Source organism: Ceratotherium simum, chromosome 9, assembly GCF_057802395.1.
Source record: "Ceratotherium simum simum isolate JZ-2026a chromosome 9, ASM5780239v1, whole genome shotgun sequence".
NCBI lineage: Eukaryota > Metazoa > Chordata > Mammalia > Perissodactyla > Rhinocerotidae > Ceratotherium > Ceratotherium simum.
Genome location: NC_141908.1, coordinates 39882272 through 39904156, shown reverse-complemented (window position 1 = coordinate 39904156; position 21885 = coordinate 39882272). Strand labels below are relative to the sequence as shown.

At 43.2% G+C, this 21885-nt stretch overlaps 1 protein-coding gene across 10 annotated transcripts in view; it reads right to left on the bottom strand.

Moving 5' to 3' along the window:
• Positions 1-19661, bottom strand: part of TANC1 (tetratricopeptide repeat, ankyrin repeat and coiled-coil containing 1) — a 230335-nt gene extending 210674 nt beyond the window's left edge. For 7 of the 10 annotated variants that reach the window (XM_087435249.1, XM_014785939.2, XM_014785940.2 and 4 more), the window contains exon 1: positions 19533-19661. The gene's annotated coding sequence lies outside the window, so the exon portion shown is untranslated. Of the gene's footprint in view, positions 1-18317; positions 18339-18381; positions 19408-19532 lie in introns of those variants that run through there. The other 3 variants (XM_087435250.1, XM_087435248.1, XM_087435247.1) reach the window with 3 other exon arrangements.
• Positions 19662-21885: the final 2224 nt, after the last annotated feature.

The following is a 21885-nucleotide window of genomic DNA, read 5'->3' as shown; positions in this document are numbered from 1 at the left end:
GCTCCCACACATGAGAAAAATGAACCAGTCAGCAGCAAGCAGTTAATGAACCCAAACCTTGCTCACTAGCAGAGACAAAGAAGCAAAAATTACCCTAAGGGTAACTAGACACATGCATAAAAGACATATAGGCTGAAAACAAAAACCAAAAAATCCTTTCTCTCCTATTGCCAGCCACAACCAAACAAGAGTGCCTCTCAACTCGGGAGGAAAAGTAGAATATAAAGTAGGTATTGGTCGTAAAGAAATGCACTGTGCAGTTGGCCCTAAATACATTGCCAAGTCCAGTAAGTAGGCACCTAAGGTGTGCTGAATGAGGCAAACGTCCAGGCCTCCTCCTCCCTCCTGAGATTAAGGAAGGATGGCTGGATGCAGGTCTGAGGGGTTTGACCTTACGTCACTCAATTCCCGAAACAACCTTCAAAGGTACCCGCATTCCAAAGTCACAGAAAACAAGCTCGGGGAGACTGGGTAACCTGCCCAGGGTCACGCTGAGACTAAGGGGCTGAGTTGGAATCTGAACCCAGTCTGTCTGGCTTCAAAGCCTCCCCTCACCAAAAAAAGATAGGCCTTGGGGGGTGTGGGGTGGGCAAAAATGGGTGAAGATGGTCAAAAGTTACAAACATCCAGTTATAAAATAAGTAAGTCCTGAGGATGTAATGTACAGCATGATGACTACATCACACTGTACACTAACAATTCCGTGTTGTATACAGTGTACTTGCAAGTTACTAAGAGAGTAGATCCTAAAAGTTCTCATCACAAAGAAAAAAAATTTGTAACTATGGGTGGTGATGTTAATGAGACTTATTGTGGTGACCATGTCACAATATACACAAATATCGAACCATTATGCTGTACACCTGAAACTAATATAATGTTACATGTCAATTATATATCAATAAAAAAAAAGAAGACAACTTACACAAAGAGGATAAGGAGAGGGCCCTAGGCTGGGGTCATGATTAATAATAAGCAAATGGTATAATAGCCAGTTGGTTGATAAGATTTAAAACCCAGATTTCAAAGAGTTGAGTACTTTTCAGTGACTTTTTTTCCAGCTTTATTGAGATATTATTGACATAGAACGTACCTAAGTTTAAGGTATACAACGTGATGATTTGAAACACATATATATTGCAAAATGATTACCACAATAAGGTCAGTTAACACATCCATCCCCTCACATAATTACCATTTTTGAACATGTGTAGTGATAACATTTAACATCTACACTCTTAACTCTCAAATATACCATATAGTATTGTTAATTATAGTCACCATGCTGTACATCAGGATCCCCATTCGGTGACTTTTAATCTGTGACAACCTAGGCCATTCCTAGGCACACCAAGAACTCCAGGTATTAATCCTCACTCTCTACGTCCCAGGTTCCCTCCTCCAACTTCTTTTTCAAAAGCAAGAAAAAATACTCAGAATGTAATTTCACTAGAAATCTCTTGCCAAAGGTCCACTTAAAAGGCAAAAACAAACTTAATTTTGACGGCCTGCTACTTCTGAGTATTAATCCAAATAACTAAAAAGCATCCTTGGCAGAATTAAATATAAATGTATCTAAGTTCCTAAACACAAGCAATTTTCTGAGGTGTTTTTACTAGACATCAAGGTCATATTGTTTAAGGAGCTATTTAAAAGCTCCCTGAGGGCCGGCCCTGTGGCTTGGTGGTTAAGTGCGCGCACTGCGATGCTGGCGGCCCGGGTTCGGATCCCGGGTGCGCATCGAGGCACCACTTCTCTGTCCATCCTGAGGCCGAGTCCCACATACAGCAACTAGAAGGGTGTGCAGCTATGACATACAACTATCTACTGGGGCTTTGGGGGCAAAAAAGTAAAATAAAAAATAAAAAAAAAATCTTTAAAAAAAAAAAAAAAAAAAAGCTCCCTGAGGGCCGGCCCTGTGGCTTGGTGGTTAAGTGCCCGCGCTGCGATGCTGGTGGCCCGGGTTCGGATCCCGGGTGCGCATCGAGGCACCACTTCTCCGTTCATCCTGAGGCCGGGTCCCACATGCAGCAGCTGGAGGGATGTGCAGCTGCGACACGCAACTATCCACTGGGGCTTTGGGGGGAAAATAAAATAAATAAAATCTTTAAAAAAAAAATAAATAAAATAAAAAAAAAATAAAAGCTCCCTGAAAGACACAAAATTAAAAGACAGCCTAGGCCATTCAGAGACAAACATTCTCAAAAGCATGATCCTGTTGCAACCTGCCTCACTTAACCCAGGATCTTAATATAAATGCAGATTGCCAAACCCCATTCCAAACCTACTGAAACACCACCCATGGGCAAGGATTGGAAATGTACACTCAGAAAAAGTGTCCCAAGAGGCCAGCCTCATGGCCTAGTGATTAAGTTTGGCGTGCTCCGCTTTGGCGGCCAGGTTTGGTTCCCAGGCGCAGACCTACACCACTCGTCGGCAGCCATGCTGTGGCGGGGACCCACATACAAAATAGAGGAAGACTGGCACAGATGTTAGCTCAGGGCAAATATTCCTCACCAAAAAAATATATATATATTAAAAAAAAAAAAAAAAAAAAGAAGTGTCCCAAGTGACTCCTATGAGCAATGCAATACAGATTAGGACTAGGGGCTCCAGGAGCAGGGGTTATGTTACCCATCCCCCCCTACACAAGTTCTACCCCAAGCCTACCCTGAGGACTTAAAGGAGTTTCCACAGGGAGGCTGGGATGCCGCTTCAAGAACCAAATTTCCCATTGCCTACCGGGCATTTGCAACTGGGTATCCCAGAGGAACCCCAAACCCTGCCCCTCCCCTCCAGAGCGAGTTCTCAGTTACTTGTATCATTTATCGCCCACACCTTGCTGCCCAGCCTGGAAATAGCCTTACTCTCTACCTTCAGTCAGCTGCCAAGTATTCCTTTTCTGTTCTGGAAGAAGCTTCCATTTCGCCACAAAAATCATCTCCCATGTGCACCCTTTGTGTTCTCATTCCCTCTGTTCTAAAAGCATGGTGGCACAGGACTGTCAACCTGAGTTCAAATCTCAGCTGAGCCAGGTCACTTTGAGCACGTTTCCTTCTTTGCAAAATGAGGATGACGACAACAGCACTCTATGAAAAGTTTTTTGTGAAGATTACCTGAGCCGATGCACCTAAATGCACAATAAAAAAGGTATTCAACTGACACCAGTTCTCTTCCTCCTAGTAACTCAGGCCTCAAACATCATCTCTCTCAACTCACCTATTTCAAAAGCCTCATAACTGAGAGCCCTGCCACCCATCTGTCCCCACGCCAGTCTCTCCTCCACATCACTGCTGCCAAAGCTTTTCTCCAACACACAGCTCTGATTACATCATCTCCCTGCTTCAAAACCTTCGACAGCTATCACTTGCTTTATAGGATCAAGTCCATACTTTTTAGCCTGGCACGCAAGGCCTTTTGCAATCTGGATCTCTCCTCCCTGCCACTGTACCCAAATGCCAAGCACCATCTGTTCTAGTAACAACACCCCAAACATGACTTGTATTTTCATGCCTCCCGGCTTCTGCTCATCATGCTCCCTTCATAGAAAGCCCCTCACCCTCTTCCCCACCTGGCAAAGTGCTATGCATCCTTCAGCTCCTCCCTGAAGCCTTCCCCAGCCACCAACTCCTCCCCCTCCTCCCTTCCTCCTTTGCTGTCCTGCTGCACATGTGTCTCTCTACCATTTGTACTATGCATGCACTTGTCTCCTTGGACTGAGACACAGAGCTGGGCCTCAAACTCAGAAGGGCACAATAACAGCCCTCAAGAAATATTTGTTGGAAAAATTAATGGAAGACTTCCACCACCCTCTGACAAATGAAAACAGTTTCTAATTTGTCAAACAGTTAACACCTTCATGGTAACTTTTTACTTCTAAAACTCATAAGGATATTATATTCCTTGAGCTGGCTAAGACTGCTCTTAATGAAGGAAGCAAAAAAGTCCTCTGAAGGTGAAATGTCTAAAAATTCCATTGGCTTAGAACCCATCACCTTCCTTCTAGAAATGGCATCTCCTCACTTCTTCCATGATGGGAGGGGGACATCACGCTCTTTGATTCCTCCTGGCTTGACTCTTGGTATGTGGAGCTGGACAGTTTAAGGGGTCCCTCTGGTTTAAATAAAACATTTCAGAAAGGAAAGGATAAACAAAACTGTTACTTAATGGTAGGAAAAAAGGGTAAAAAGCTCAAGTGCAGGTGGACTTGAGTGCCCTTAGGGGATCAAGTTCATTCTCACAGTACAGGTGCCACGTAAGCAGGGAGCAGTGCAAGTCCTGGTCTTCCTGAGCTCTTCTCCTGCACAAGCCAATAACAAGGTCAAATGTCCCAAGACGTGGAAATAGCTGAGAGAAGAGGATACTTCTTGGTTTACTCATAAATACCAAGAAGCCAAGGCCCATAAATGTCTACTTAAGCAGCCTCCAAACTTTTCCTTGACTTCTCCTATTCAAAACTTAGGATATATTGATTCTCCCTTTGAGTGAGTCTTTAACAGGACACAAGCCAGCAAGGAGAACCCTCCTCTTCCTCTCCACTGTGAGGACTGAATCCCTTTAGGGAAGCATTGACCCCTCTGTTCTGTAGGGAAGGCTGCTCTCCTGGTTGGCGGTAGCCCTGTTCATAAATAAACACACACATATGACTTGAGTGTGGCACTACAGTCATGCTCCATCTAAATAAAATAAAGTTTATTGTTCCAAACCACACTCAAGCAAAACTTCACTGAAGGCTGTGGAGCCCCTCATGTTCTCACAGTCATAGCAAACAGATTTTTAAAACACTAATTTTCATTAAAACCAGACTTGTTAGCAATGTCCTCAAGCCAATAATAAAATACCCTTTTTTCTCTGGTTCCTTCTCCTCTATAAATTACCATCTAAAAATGTCCCACTTGTTTGTTCAAAACATTTCATATAAATATAGAAGCAACCAACTACCTATACAGATTATCTTGAAATCAAGGTCTTATCTGGACTTCTGTAACAACTACCTTAAAATTAGCAATTTTAAAAACACTCAGAACAAACAAAAACTGCCATTCAAATACTGATCCAGAAAGTTGAATTTAAAAACACAGTTAAGAGGAGGAGAAGGGAGAGAGAGACCTGTTTGGGGCACCTATGAGCCAGGCACAGTGCTAAGCGTTTTATATAGGTTCTCACCTCTAGTCTTGGCATGGACCCTACGAAACAGGAATTACTACCCCATTTTACAGACAGAGAGACAGAGGTCAAGGAAACTGCCCAGAGCCACACACAGAACCACAGTCCATTCGGCTATAAAGATCATGCTTTTTTCACAATACCCTATATGTTTGTATATTTAAAAGGGGAGGAGAAAAAAGGAGTGTGTGTGTGTGTGTACATTTTTAGCACACTACTGTAGTTACAAAGTACCTACTCTGTCCAAGGCAAATTTTAATGTATAAAACAGTATTCCTGCCCACTAGGGATTAAATATAGAATGCGCTGAGAACTGCATCTGATAGCTACCATTCATCACACAAAGGGACTTTATACATACCATGCTATTCCTCAGTAAGACACAGAAAATTCCTTTAAGTTTAATTCTTCCCAGACATACAACAAGCACTTGGAAGGATATCAAGGGAAAAATCTTAAATATCAAATTAAGTTAGTGAAATCAACTATGATAGGAACTTTTATTTACATGTCTGAGTTTCCAAAACAATGTATATATAAAATTATCACCCTGAGGGTGTACTTAGATTTATGGCTGTACTTCAAATTAGCATAAGCATTTATCAGAAAAATATTGTTAAAATTTATTGAATAGAGGTAGAATTAATGCATATTCCTCAATTAATGTGCTTAGAAATAAATCTTTATAGAATAGTGTTTTACTATTACAATTTAGATACCCTGTCATTCTGAATAAAATTCAACCACCAAAAATGTTTAACACTCAAGCCATTTTACCCAAGAGGCACATAGTTTATAGTCTTAAGATATACTGAGGGCCGGCCCCGTGGCTTAGCGGTTGAGTGCGTGCGCTCTGATGCTGGCGGCCCGGGGTTCGGATCCCGGGCACACCCCAAGGCACCACTTCTCCGTCCAACGCGAGGCCGAGTCCCACGTGCAGCAACTAGAAGGATGTGAACCTACGGCATACAGCTATCTGCTGGGGCTTTGGGGGGAAAAACATGAATAAATAAAATCTTTAAAAAAAAAAAAAAAAGATATACTGAAAGCTTATATCCATTTAACCAGGCCAACTATTCAAAATAGTTGAATAGTTGTTCACCGTGTTTCCAACCACCACTGGAATAAATTAAACTTGCACTCCCTTGACATACTAATAAAATTAATTTCCAAACAAACTCTAAGACGTTACTTCTTTATATGAAGAAAAAAAAAGCTACTTATGAATTGCTAATCTAAAATGCCTGTTCCCACATCATAGGGGGAAAAAGAGCATAGTCTGGGACCTATTCTTGCCAAAAATATTAACATGAATCTAAACATGCCTTTAGATCTGACCTCCAGTTTATAGGAAATACAGGGATGAAGGGACAAGGTAAACACTACCACAAGGAAACAAATTCAGGTATGAGACATCCTACAAGTTCTCTTCTAAAAATCAGGAGAGAGAGGGAAGGGGTACTGAGATAGTATTTTTCTACATTTAAAAAGAATAAAGGAGCGAACTTTCCTTAAGCAAAAAGAAGACTGACAACAGATGTTAGTTCAGGGCCAATCTTCCTCAGCAAAAAAAAAGAATAAAAGGGACAAAAATAACAACAACCCACAGTGTACTATGTGAACCTTCACTGCATCCTGGTTCCAAAAAACAAAAATGGTGACAATGACATTTGGGGGATAATTAGATGACATTAAAAAATTATTGTAAATTTTATTAAAAGTGATAATGAAGTGATTTTTTGCTTAAGTTCTTAGTTAGTAATGCATACTTAAGTTTGTTGGGTGAAATTATATAATGTCTGGCATTTGCTTTAAAATATTTCAGCAAATTAAACAGCCCAACATCATTCTCTGGCCAAAAGATGCTTTGCAAAAAAGTTACAGTTCAATACATTCGGGAAATACTAAATACTGTTTCCCTTCAAGGAGATTCAGAATGGACATTAGAAATAAGGGTGCTCAAAAGTTCTGCAGTTAAAAATACACATTTTACATTGGTTAGCCCAGATTTTCCCACTTACTTGAACACAGATCCTTTTTTCTCTGCATAACGTCTATTAATTTCCTGAGAATCAGTTTCCAAGGAACCCACTTTGGGAACTGCTGCTTTATCTAGATAAATCACTCTAAGGTAAGGCTCTCTTAAGTCACATGCATGCTTCAAGAATCCCAAATAATAAAAAATTCACAGGGCCGGCTCCGTGGCTTAGCGGTTAAGTGCGTGCGCTCTGATGCTGGCGGCCCGGGTTCGGATCCCGGGAGCGCCCCGAGGCACCACTTCTCCGTCCAACGTGAGGCCGAGTCCCACGTACAGCAACTAGAAGGATGTGAACCTATGACATACAACTATCTACTGGGGCTTTGGGGGGAAAAACTGAATAAATAAAATCTAAAAAAAAAAAAAAAAAAATTCACAACTGCCTCTATTTGCAATTTAGGAGCCACTCACTTTTTCTTTGGCATCTATAAATAATTATGTTTACTCTTTAAGTTAACATGTTTTCATTTATAAGTTGGATTCTTTCTATAATATGAAATCCCCACTGCAAAATTCCCCTCAAATGCAGTTAAATTTTACTTATTCACATCCATTTCCTTGGAAATCTACAATAGAATAGATTTTAATTCATCAAAGTTGTCAAACCACACCTAGTTTTCACTGTTAAAACCACCCTGAGGGCCGGCCCCGTGGCTTAGCGGTTAAGTGCACGCTCTCCGCTGCTGGCGGCCCGGGTTCGGATCCCGGGCGCGCACTGACGCACCCCTTCTCTGGCCATGCTGAGGCCGCGTCCCACATACAGCAACTAGAACGATGTGCAACTATGACATACAACTATCTACCGGGGCTTTGGGGGAAAAATAAATAAATAAATAAATAAAAAAATTTAAAAAAAAAAAAAAAAAAAAACCACCCTGAGATATTTCAAAGGTTTCCCAAACCCTCCCCAATGACTCTTCAAAATAAATTACTGGCTTCACAGTAACAACAACAACAACATGGAATGAAAATTTTTGAAGGTCTTTCCGGTGGTACTTAAGAGTTTCCTGTAATTTACCTCCAAGTCCCCCAGATTTCCATCTTTATGCACCAGAAGCAATCCTATTTTCATAAATGGGTGATTTCATATCTCTCATAAAAGATCCCAAGAAGGATTCACCTCATCACAAACTCTACTTACTCCGTGGCTAAAAGTTTTACAGCAAGCTTTCAACTAACATCTGTATTGTGTCTTATTCCATTTAAGAGCCTCAACACCTAAAAACTCTTTGGAAATACACTTAAAAGAAAACAAAAATGGCTAACAAAGAAATCTGAGCTAGAAGTCACTGCTACAAAGAAACAATCAAATTTGATGTCTCCCTTGCATCTGGGAGGCAATTTACAACGTTCAAAACCCTTTTATATACATTCTGTCATCTGACCCTCAAAACCCAGGAGAGATGTCTGTTTTTCATCATGGCAGCATATATCTAACGTGACTCAACTTGAAAGCTGACAACTTGTCACCCCTCAATTATCCTTACCACGGACAGAATATCGGCATAAATAATTTGATTCAGCTGAGCACTACAGAGCCCATCACCTCCTGTCTCCCACCAGGGACACTGGGGTCAGACCCTACCACGCAGACTATTTCCCATGATTTTGCTTGGTGGTACTTGCAGACAGCTAACCGTCCACAGGGACTTAGATCTTCAAGTATCTCATCCTCCAGGCCTTTCCTGTTACTCCACAAGGAGAGCAGACGCTCCTCTGAACTCACTGCAACCGCCTAGGATTGTCCAGCAATGTTTTTGCACCATCATCCCACGGAGCTCCCCATTTGCACCCATGTCAGTGTTCCCATGTGAAAGAAGGACAATGTGTAACTGCAGGGTACACGTGTGAAGGCAGACAGACAGCTCTGCAACGAAAATGACCCGGGTTTGGATCCTGGATCCTCCTGTCTTGGCCAAGTGTGCTCCCTGTCCTCAGACCTGTTACCTATATATGGAGCTCTCTACCTCCTAAAGCTGTAGAGGGCCGGAGGAGAGAGAACCTCCCCATGGTAACGCACAGAGCAGTGTTTAACAACTGTGGGTTTTCTGCCCGTCTCTCTTTCTCCCAGAAGGGGAACCAATCAATTTAAAAAAAAAATGACTAAGGCAAGACAGGACCCCAACCATCAAGAAGCCTACAACCTATAGGCAAAGCAAGCAGGCAAACAACTTAATAATAAAAGGCAAAAAGAGAAAAATATTATAATGAACGTACAAACAATGTGCTAGGTGGATTACATAGAAGGAATCATTTAAATGTGGAAGGGAGGGCTGGCACAGTGGCCGCGCTCCGATACTGGGGGCCCGGGGTTCGGAACCGGAGCGCGCACTGACGCATCGCTTCACCGGCCATGCTGAGGCCACGTCACACACACAGCAACTAGAAGGATGTGCAACTATGACATACAACTATCTACTGGGACTTTGGGGGGAAAAAAAAACGGAGGAGGATTGGCAATAGATGTTAGCTCAGAGCTGGTCTTCCTCAGCAAAAAAGAGGAAGATTAGCACAGATGTTAGCTCAGGGATGATCTTCCTTACACACACACAAAAAATAATAATAATAATAATAAATGTGGAAGGGAGAAATCAGAAAAATGTTAATGAAAAGCAATATTTATTTGAGCTAGGCCTTGAAGGACAATGAAAATTTCCGTGGTAGGGGGACGGCAGAACAGCCTCATAAGAGGTAAAATTGAAACAAAATCTGTGACAGTTATGGAATGCCAGGAGGTCAGTGGCATTTGCAGAGACACAGAGAGGACAAGAGGATCTGGAAAAAAAAGTTCTGAACAAGATCATGGAGAATCTTGAAAGCTACGAATAAAAGAGGAACAGCCATGGGCTCTTATCTGTCCTTGTATCAGCTATGATGCTTTAAGCTACAAGTAACGAAAAATATGTGACTAAAAGTAACTTACACTGCGGTCTCAAAACTTTTTTGATCATGCAGCCCTAACAATAAAAAAATTAAACATGTACCCCCAACATGTTATAAGTTATATATAATTTATACATAATTAAAACACTACATACAAAAATCCGTTGCGTTTCTGTATGCTAATAATGAACTAACAGAAAGAGAGCTCAAAAAGATAATACCATTTACAATTGCATCAAAAAGAATAAAATACCTAGGAATAAATCTTACCAAGGAGGTGAATGACCTATACAATGAGAACTACAAGACATTACTGAAAGAAATCGATGATGACATAAAGAAATGGAAAGATATCCCATGCACGTGGATTGGAAGAATAAACATAGTTAAAATGTCTAAATTACCTAAAGCAATCTACAGATTCAATGCAATCCCAATCAGAATCCCAATGACATTCTTCACAGAAATAGAAAAAAGAATACTAAAATTTATATGGGGCAACAAAAGACCCTGAATAGCTAAAGCAATCCTAAGAAAAAAGGACAAAGCAGGAGGCATCACAATCCCTGACTTCAAAACACACTACAGGAGCCGGCACTATGGCTTAGCGGTTAAGTGCGCGCGCTCCGCTGCTGGCGGCCCAGGTTCGGATCCCGGGCGCGCACCTACACACCGCTTCTCCGGCCATGCCGAGGCCACGTCCCACATACAGCAACTAGAAGGATGTGCAGCTATGACATACAACTATCTACTGGGGCTTTGGGGGAAAAAATAAATAAATAAATAAAATTAAAAAAAAAAAAACATACTACAAAACAATAGTAATCAAAACAGCATGGTACTGGTACAAAAACAGACACACAGATCAATGGAACAGAACTGAAAGCCCAGAAATAAAACCACACATATGCGGACAGCTAATTTTCGACAAAGGTGCTAAGAACATACAATGGAGAAACAAAGTCTCTTCAATAAACGGTGTTGGGAAAACTGGACAGCCACATGCAAAAGAATGAAAGTGGACCATCTGCTATCGCCATTCACAAAAATTAACTCAAAATGGATCAAAGACCTGAAGGTGAGACATGAAACTCATAGAAGAAAATATAGGCAACACATTATTTGACATTGGTCATAAAGCAATCTTTTCGGATGACATGCCTACCCAGACTAGGGAAACTAAAGAAAAAATAAACAAGTGGGACTTTATCAGATTAAAGAACTTCGATAACCAGAATCAAGATGAACAGACAACCCACCAGCTGGGAGAGAATATTTGCAAAGCATACATCTGACAAGGGGTTGATCTCCATAATATATAAAGAACTCACACAACTGAACAACAAAAAAACAAACAACCGGATCAAAAAATGGGCAGAGGAAATGAACAGACACTTCTCCAAAGAAGATATACAGATGGCCAATAGGCACATGAAAAGATGTTCAACATCACTAATCATCAGGGAAATGCAAATCAAAACAACACTAAGATATCACCTCAGGCCCGTTAGAATGGCTATAATCACCAAGACAAAAAACAACAAGTGTTGGAGAGGATGTGGAGAAACAGGAACCCTCATACACAGCTGGTGGGAATGCAAACTGGTGCAGCCTCTATGGAAAACGGTATGGAGATTCCTCAAAGAATTAAAAAGAGATGCCCTATGACCCAGCCATCCCACTACTAGGAATCTATGCAACGAACCTGAAATCAACAATCCAAAGTGGCTTATGCACCCCTATGTTCATTGCAGCATTATTCACCATAGCCAAGAAGTGGAAGCAACCTAAGTGTCCCTGGACTGATGATTGGATTAAGAAAATGTGGTACATATATACAATGGAATACTACTCAGCCATAAAAAAAGACAAAATCGTCCCATTTGCAACAACATGGATGGGCCTGGAGCGTATTATGTTAAGTGAAATAAGCCAGAAAGACAAACACTGTATGATCTCACTCATATATGGAATATAAACTGACACATGGACAGAGAAAACTGTATGGTGGTTACCAGGGGCAAGGGGGTGGGGGATGGGCACAAGGGGTGAAGGGAGTCATATATATGGTGATGGACAAACAAAAATGTACAACCCAAAATTTCACAATGTTAAAAACTATTAAAACATCAATAAAAAAAAAACCTACAGTTATGAATTACATGTGTACACTAATGTAATGTAAACATTATAAAACATCCATTAAAAACTTTTTCAAGGGGCCAGCCTGGTGGCCTAGTGGTTAAGTTTGTGTGCTCCGCTTCGGTGGCCTGGGGTTCACAGGTTCAGATCCTGGGCATGGACCTACACACTGCTCATCAAGCCATGCTGTGGTGATGTCCCATATACAAAGAATAGAGTAAGACTGGCACAGATGTTAGCTCAGGGACCAACTTCCTCAAGCAAAAAGAAGAAGACTGGCAACAGATGTTAGCTCAGGGCCAATCTTCCTCATGAAAAAAAACTTTTTAAAAAATGAGAATGATTCAAACAGCATTCTTTTTTTTTTTTTTTTTTGTGAGGAAGATCAGCCCTGAACTAACATCCATGCCAATCCTCCTCTTTTTGCTGAGGAAGACTGGCCCTGAGCTAACATCTGTGCCAATCTTCCTCCACTTTATGTGGGACCCGCCACAGCATGGCCTGACAAGTGGTGCGTGGGTGCACGCCCAGGATCCAAACCCAGGCCGCCAGCAGTGGAGCTCGAGCACTTAACCCCTAAGCCACGGGGCCAGCCCCACAAACAGGATTCTTAAGTTTATTTTTATTTATTAATACAAATCCATACACAATTTTGGTACGAACTTATTAAATTTGATTTAAAAGTCATTTCCTAATCTCATAAGACATTTTCTTGTTCCTGTGTACTTATATCATTATTATTAAACTTTTTTTGCAAGAATCTTTTTAAGCCACTTGCTCATTTTGTAGGAATCAGTTTACTTAAAACTAGATATTATAATCCATAAGTCCATTTACATGGATAGAATTCACCAAAAGCAGAATAAGAATGAGGGTACCATTGTCAATTCGACCAAGATGTAAAAATGCCTTCTCTTCCCTCAAGTGACCTCAAAGAACCTAAGTGACAGGAAACTTTCAGATATATACCAACCAGTGTCGACTTGTCTATTAAATATTAGTAAGGCTTATTTTTTTTTCTAGATAAAGTTTTAATATTTTCTTCCCTCCCATATTGGATGGTCTAGCACACTCCACTTTGGAGATCACTCCCTCAAAGAATAACAAAATTTTTTCTCACATAAGAAGTTCTAAGTCACAGTGGTTTCAGGGTTGGTTCATTCAGTAGCTAAAAAAAGTCACTGTGGTCTTAGGCACCTTTCATCTTTGAACTCTGTGATCCTCAGAGTGTCAACCTGTTCTATTTTGCTGACAACCTTAGGTTCCCAATATGGTGGGACCCAATAGGTGTCACATATGTATTTATTAACCAATCACTAGCAACAGGTATGGTATTACTAAAGTTGACTTGGCTTAATCAAGATTCACTCCCTGGGGCAGGGGACACACCCAACTTCCCCAAAGCACATGGCCAATGGAAAACGAATCAAAAGCAGGATCGTGTTATCAAGTAACGTGGTAAATTACAGCAATGGCCCCTGCAATGAATCATGTAACCACCAGGGCATGAGGGAGCCTAGGCTCAGGCAGAAAAACCATCCAGCTGAGCCCACCTCCAATTTCTGAATCCCAATCAAATAAACAGTTGTTGGTTTAAGCTAAAAGAAGAAAGGCACCAGGATGGGGAATGCTGTGACATGGACAACAAACCATCCCTGCCACAGCACTCGACCTATGCAGGACAACGGGGGAACAAAGAACTACACTGTTTCATTTCCATAGATTTTTTTTTAATTCTAACATCTACTTCAGAGTCAGCAAGCACTCAATAAACGTTAATAATTGATGTTACTAATCCCAAGTAATTTAGAATAAAGCATGGCAGAGAGAAGGGAGTATAATGGGTTACCTGGGAATAATGACCAACTCGTGAGTTTTCTGCAGTAATTCAATACGCTGTTACTCAAGTGCCAGTGCATGCAGCAATTCAAATCCCCACAGAATGTGGACAAGTCTGCTACCCTTGAGACTATGGGGTGTACAGCACAGAAGCATTAAAAACGTTCCTACCCTTTGGCATGTTGGTATGTTGCTATGACCAGAAATACCACTTTTGGAAACAGATCCTTCATTAGAGAGCTAGCTCTTTTTGTTTACCCAGCTCCCTCCCTCTTCCCTTAACAATAACCCCCTTCTTTGTAGGATACTTTGTCTCCTCACAGTCCCATCTTATGGATCTAATGGGGACTGCCAACGTAATTCTCCTTTGGCTGGCCTCAGGCCAATCCAGGTTCTCTCCAGGGTTTTCCCAAATTGGAACTAAGAGCAAGGAGTCAGTTTCTTGATGATGTGAGGTTTTGAAGCTACCAGCAGTCAGGTACCCCTGTGTGCCAGGCACCGCGCTGGGTCCCTGGTGATTTAATGATGAATAAATCACATCTGAGCCAAAGTCTGATAGCCTAAGAGATATTTCTTTCCCACACACCTAAATGTCAAAATAGACTGGTTAAATAAATTATGGTAATGTGTGTAATGGATTTACTAAACAGCCATTAAAACAGTGCCAAAAAAGAATGTACTGATATGATAGGGGGGAAAAAACACATTACGTTAAATATATACTGTACTCTAAACTGTGCAAATACATTCTATGCACCCTTGTATGTGGAATCTTTTTCATATTTCAAAAGCACACGTAATGTAGGATTTCGTTCTTGCATGAGTATATATGCACGAAAAGGTCATAGCCAAGTGTTTCTTGAGACTGCCCCACCCCCCACCCCCACTCACAGAGATAATAAGCCACCGGCCAAGATAGGCAAGTAACCCTAGGTGTGCTGGGGTGGGGCAGGGAAGGTGGTGAGTCACCGTGGCTCTGGGCTACATGGCTGAACATCCTGGGTTCACATCCATATCCAATTGTGGCCGGAAGATTTGTACTTACAAACTCCCTCATGGTAGTGGCAAAACCTATGCTAAAATCCCGGGACTATGCCATTCTGCTGCAACACTTCTCTTGTCCTTGACATTCTTGCCTCTGGAACTCATCTTTCCATAATATTCTCTTTGACACACACACTTGCAGAAGCCCCTAAAGACAACATCTATGCTAGAAGGGCAAACCCCATCAGAAACACAGCCAAACCAAACCAGAACCCCTTTCACTCTTCAGAAGATAATGTTTCCTGATAGCCTTCCTTATCAAAAGTCCTCCCCTATCCTTCAAAAATCCATTCTCCTGATAATAAAAAAACAGAAGCCATTCTTCGGCTTTGCTGCTCTTGTCCCCTTCTGGTACACTGATAACAGTCTCCCAACTTTATTAGCAAATCCTGCTTCGTGAAGCTTTCCTCACACGCTCAGAAATGGCAGCCCTTACAGTCAGTCAATTGGTACTGATTGATATATCCTCTTTTTCAGGTTTAAACCCACTGCTTAATATTTTGAAAAGATAGTCTTCTGAGAATAAGTCTAAAAAGCTGAAGATGGACAGGCTGCTCAGACATAAAAGAGCCTATAGCTTAGCACATAATTTTATTTTAGAACCTTTTAAAGAAAATCCATTCCAGCTTCCCGATGAGTGTCAAGTTGCACTCAGTACTCTTAAATAGGCAAGCAGGACACGGTACAAATATTTAGAGTTAGAGTGAAAATGGGTCACCTGCAGCCTACTACTTCTTTACCGTTAAACCAATGGCGTAAGGGAAGAATTTATCTAGCACAGAAAGTGCTGCAAAATCAGACTTCACCAGACATCAGTAGAAAGAGCCCAAGTACAATGACACCAAAACAGGGACATTTATCCAGGCTTTGTAATTCAGCTGAGAGATACCAAGATGAAAGGCAAATGATATGTTCATTTCTTATTTTACAACAGACATACAGATCTGAGAAGTGATTTCCTTAAGAATGCTGTCTGGGTTACTAGACCGGATTATAAATCACACTAGACCCTGAAGCCTACTTAATAAAAAGAAGTTGAAAATAAACAAATGATTAGTTTCAGGTATATGAATTTCTGAAACTCTCTTGGGGAGAAAGTTTTATTAGCATTATTACTGAACTGTTTTTAATCTCTGACATCAAAGCATAGATGTTAACCCTGGGGTTTTGAAACCAGAATAACTAATAATGAAACACTGTGAGAAATTGCCACCTTTAACATTAGTCTGTTTGTCAAGTTTAAGCCAATTCACAGGTGACTCAATAGAGAGAGATATGGGGGAGGGAATAGGGAGAATTAGAAGCCTTAGGTTCAAGTTCAACTCCACCATTTACAGATGATATCAAACAAACTGATCTAACTTGCCCAGCCTCAGTTTCCTCAACTGAGGGTTCAAGGATAAAACATGTTAGTAAAGCCCTTTATAAATCCCAAAGCACTGTTCTAAGATTATAGCACTGGCTCCAGAATGCCTACATTTCTCAAACTCCTGGAGAGTCACAGGACTTTAGGGTCAAAAGGTAATCCCATTTTAGGGATGATAACAACAAGAAAACCAAGGCCCAGAAAGCCTTAAAAGCCTTGTACAGAAACACATTCATACTTATGGGAGGTTGGGGGGAGGTTCTAGTTTTCCCATCACTGAAATATGCGTTTAAAAGTTAGTTCAAAACAAAGCTATCCTAGGAACTAAAACAAATCCCTCCCTAGCAATATACATACATATCTACCTACCTATCTACCTACCCATCTCCTTTGTTTTTGTAAACTTTACTCCTGTAACTTACAACTTAAACTAAACTTTTCATCAGAAAGATAAAAATAAAGCCATTTCTCTGACTGAGACAGCCTACTTTCAACCCAACCCAGACAAAACCTTTACAATGGGGTTAGAAATGTCTAATGGAAACTTCGACATAACATGAACCTCCAGCTATGCTGGCAGGCATCATTATAATATGGATTACAGTTCCACCAACCCAGGGATACTGGTTTTAATGTTCCCTGGGAGATAAAGAATTAATCGGCAACTCGGAGGGAGATGTTGCCTAAAAATGGATAATTTAATCGAGACAATTTCATTGTCCTTAAAATTGTGCCCTCAATCACCCAGTATCAAAAACCCACTATGGCACCAAATAAATTGCGTGTGGTTAAAGAGACAAAACGTTCTTTTCCCTACAGGCTGTTATGGGAAGCAGAAAAAGGCTGACTGAATCAGTTACGTTTTAGTTTCACAACGGACATAAATTATGATAATCTGGACATTCTGGTGGTTAAACCAAGAAAGCAGGAAAACCACTGCCTCCAAGTCCCAGCAAAAGTTAAGTTTGTGGCATCACAGCTGAAAGAAAGGGTCATGAAAACTGACCTTAAATTTATTTCTGGACTTTCCTGCCTCCAGTAAAATCGATGACACTATTTCCCATCCCTTATTGTCAAATCACAACAGTCCGGAAGGCTGGACCGAGTTCACTTGGCAGGTAACAGGAGCAACCCTAGGAGGAAGTCCTGAAGGATGTTAGATACCATATTTCCTTTACTCCGGCATACTTTTCATCTTCATACCGCCAGGATATATTTACGATGAGTTCTGACTGACACCCACCAAGCATTCTGGCTGACACAAACTTTGCAGAAACTGCCATACTCTAAGGGAAGGTCCCTTGAGATCTTTAAGTAGCTTAGATGAGTACAACATTCAGACTACCACTATAATGAACATCTCTCAGTCGCTCATAAATTCTTTCATTCTCAGCAATCAAGAAGCAGCTGTTAAAATCCAGGAATCTTCCTAGCAGCAGATCTGAAAGACCTCCAAGCTGGCCAGAGACGCTCCACAACGGCTTTCTTCTCCCTCCCCTCTCCCATCCCAGGAGTGCCAGCCTGGCAGGAATCAAGATGACCCAGGAAGGAAAAAAAGAGAGAGTAGCGGATCTGGTGAAGGCAGAGATGCAGACTCCATTCACTTCCACTACAGAGAAATACCAACTGTCTGCACCACCACACCAGGTTTCTCCTTTCCTCTCCCATCCCCACACCCTCCAAACACATTAACTTCTGCAGTCTGGTGGTCTGGCAGTTCCAGAGTTAGCGACCTCAGCAGTCCTAAGCCCTTTCCTCAAGGATTCTGAACCAGGCACTTCCTTTCCGTGCTCGAGTTCGAGGCCCATCCCACGTTGAGTAGACTCAACTTCCCTTTACCTTGTAACCCGCCCACACGGCGCTGCTTCGAGGGTCAAGTTCAAGATGAAGCTGCCCTCCTAACCTCCTCGAGTTGACTCCAGCAGGAAACAGCGCTACCGAGACGAGTCCCATCCCACGAGGCACCGGGATCTGAGGCTGCTAAGAGTGGGCTGGAGGCGTCTGTGAGAGGAAGACTGTCGCCCAGCTCGGCGTCCTCCGAACCCCTGGATGCGGCGCCGTATTTCTACCTGGCCTCTGCCGCATTTCCTCCCGGAGCTTTACACAATAAGTCAAATAAGTTTTGAGAACGCCGGTCCAGAGACGTTTCTGTGTGCAAACATGCCACACAATGCCTAGGGCTTCCTTCCGCGCCAGCCGTTCCGGAAAGCTGCCGGGCCAAAGCCAGGAGCCTCACACGCCCCCAGCGCTGCGTGTCCGCACCCCAAAATCTTCCATGAAGAACGTGCGCCCTGACATAAGTCCCCCAAAAGTGACCCCTCTCCACTCTCCAAGAACAAGGGGATTCACAGTCTTGATACAATTCTTGTCTTTCTCAGCTCCCCCTCAATGTCTAATCCTAACTCACCCCCCCACCAAAAGAACGTGGATAAGCTAATCGCAGTGTGCTTGGAAGCGAAGCAACAGACTTTCAGCCCAGAATGGGGCAATACAGCACCCCTCCCTCCGGCTTAATTTCACTCGGCAACTTCGCGACCCGCGCTCCCCTTCACTCCGGGGGCGCCCCGGTCCCCCGGTACCAGGCGCGCCTCTCCCCCGCCTCCCCCGCTCCAGGTGCCAGGCGCAGCCCAGGCCCTTGCCAAGCCAGAGAGCTACAGAGAAAGCGGGAAAAGGGGCGAGGAGATGCGCCGGGCAGAGGCTATCCCGAAACTCGAGCGTGCCGCTGCGCGTTCCCGGTGTCCCCGAACCCCAGCTCCGCCGGAGACCCGCTCGGTCCGTAGCGAAGGGGACGGCGAAGGGAAGGCGCTGATTCTCCAGAGCCGCCGGGACCAAGGCCCAGGGCGCCCAACATGTCCGTGCCTATCCCCGGAAAGCTCCCGGGTGTGCCCAGCGAAGGCGGGGAGGGAGGCTCCAGAAACTTTCCCACATGCCTTTCCACTCTCCCCATCACCCTCTCCTCCTCCCTGGGACCCTCTCCTCCCCTCTGCACCGCTGCAGCTGGCCCTGCCCGGGACGCACGGAGGCTCGCGGCTGCGCCAGGGCGGCGGGAGTTACCTGCCGGGAAAGTTTCCAGCTCCTCGGCGCGGTTCCCCACCCCCAGGGCCGGGCCTCCGGGCACGGCCAGCTCGGCGCTCTGCGGCTGCCTCTCCTCCGGCTCCCGAGGCGGCCGCTGCTCCGGCAGCTGCCACAGCGAAAGCTGCGCTCCGGCCCGTCCCCCCGCCTCGCACGGCCCACACCCGGGCCTCATTGGCAGCGCGAATCCCCGCCCTTGCGCGTGTTCCCGAAGGCACCTTCCTCTCGCGCGCCCGACCGGGCCGCCCCCCCCCGCCCCGGGCTGAGTCGGCTCCCGGGACCCGCTGGGGCGCGGCGCGCGAACTTTCCGCGGGGCGCGGGCGCAGCGCCTCCCCGCCCCACATCTCTGGGCCGGCTCCCCGGCTTCCCTCAAGGGGGCTAGTCCCCCGAGGCTGCGCCTGGCCCCCTCCGGGACTGGATCATGATAGCTGATAGTCTTTTTTTCAATCTCCTTAAAAATCAGTGAAGTGACCCGGCCTGCCCTCCTTGCTGCGTTTTGAAAACAGCCGAGGAGGACATATGGGAGCAATTAACCAAGCTGAAGTTTTGGTGGATGCTTTAGGGTGACTTGTGTGGCTTTCTTGAATTTTCTCTGCCTCACTTAACTACATACACACACACACAAACACACTCACTTTCTAGGGCAAGAATGACCTAAGAGAGATGCAAGTTGTACGGGACATCTCGCCTCCTGTTAATTTTCTTTCCCGAAAGCGAATTAGGGACGTTCCGGGACCGGTGATTGCCCGGGCGTCCCCGGGGCCCGGTGTCTGCAGCCTCCTCCGACCGCTGTGGGCTGGCCCTGTGTTGTCTGTGCTACATCCACGGAGGGCCAACGTCTTGCTTCTATTGGCAGGAGGAGGGAGGTATGGGGCGGGAGGAGGACACAAAGATGCTATTATTGTTTCGGTTGGTAGCAGTAAATTAAATTCCCGAGTTCCCAAAATGTTTTGTTGTTCCCCAGCAGAGCGAAAGCCGAGATAGGGTCTACAGATTCAGGAGTCCTGGGTATGCCAGCACCCGCCAGGAATCCCAGGCAGCCAGTTCAGGCTGGGAGGCTCAGCCACTCCACACCAGAAGCCCTTTAGACCAGCCTTGGTCACAGAAAGATCAACTCGGACTGCTGCCTTGTGCGGCCTGCGAGAATTGTGCCGGGGTCACCCCAATGGTGTGTCTGGAGCAGAGAATACAGAAGTTGCTATAAACGGATTTATTGGCAACCCCTAACCTTGCTGTGGCTAACCCGCCTCTAAAGACAACTGTTTTAAACAAGTTCTCCCATAAAAACTTCAACCTCATGCAGAGTTTCCCAATACTATAAAGATACCCAGAGAGAAGTGTGTCCATATTTAAAGTTCTTATGAAAAGAGACAGGAAGCAAAATGCCACACAATCTCTCTACATAAATAAAAGATGACTGAAATTTGCTGGATTTTTCACCCATAGTTTCAAAGGTCTGATTATTACTGTGCTGATATTTGAGCAATAAACATATCAACAGCCTTGAAATCTTTCTGAAACAAAGCAGGATATGAATATTTAAAATGAAACATAAAGTTATTAAACCAGCAAAGCTATTGACTTATCTCTTCACTTTGAAATATCTCATTGCTGAAAAATATGGTAATATGTTTTATTTAATTTCTTTTGAAATGAAATGCATGCAAGTTACCAGTCTTTCAACAACAGATGAAAAAGACAGTCAGCAACCTTAATGATGAAAAAGATGACACAAACAAAAGAAAAAACCCCCACAGTAGTCTGACTAATCTGAAATATTAAGATATAAAAGAAATAATCCTAGGGAAATAGACTGGTACACTTCCCTGCCTCAGACTTCTTTATAAGGGTGAAATGTGTAATGGATGAAATTTACAATTTATATCACCTTCTTCTGTCTGGCTATATTCTCCAAGTTTTTGATGAAATTGCTGAGTTAAACTGGGCTTTGAAGACAATGAAATTAATTTTTTTCCATCCATCCTCAAAGCTCCCTAAGTAGCAAATAAAAAATCACCTAAACTAAATATGGTAATTACCAGCATCATCTTTAAATTATTTTTAGTTGAAAAATTTTTGTCTTTGTAGTTTCAGAAGTCACAATCACTAAAGTAGCTTCATCACTGCCTAGTTAGGAGTGTTTAACATTCTAAACAGGCACATGGCTAGCAATCTGAAATTTGTACACAGAATGGCCGTCTCCCCTTCTTCCTGTACTCTTTGTATACTCCAAACTACATATGTTATTATGCACAATCTGATCTACAGCTTTAAACAGCTAACATTACATACAGTATGTCATACTAAGACCATCAAAGCTGTCTTAAGCTGTAAA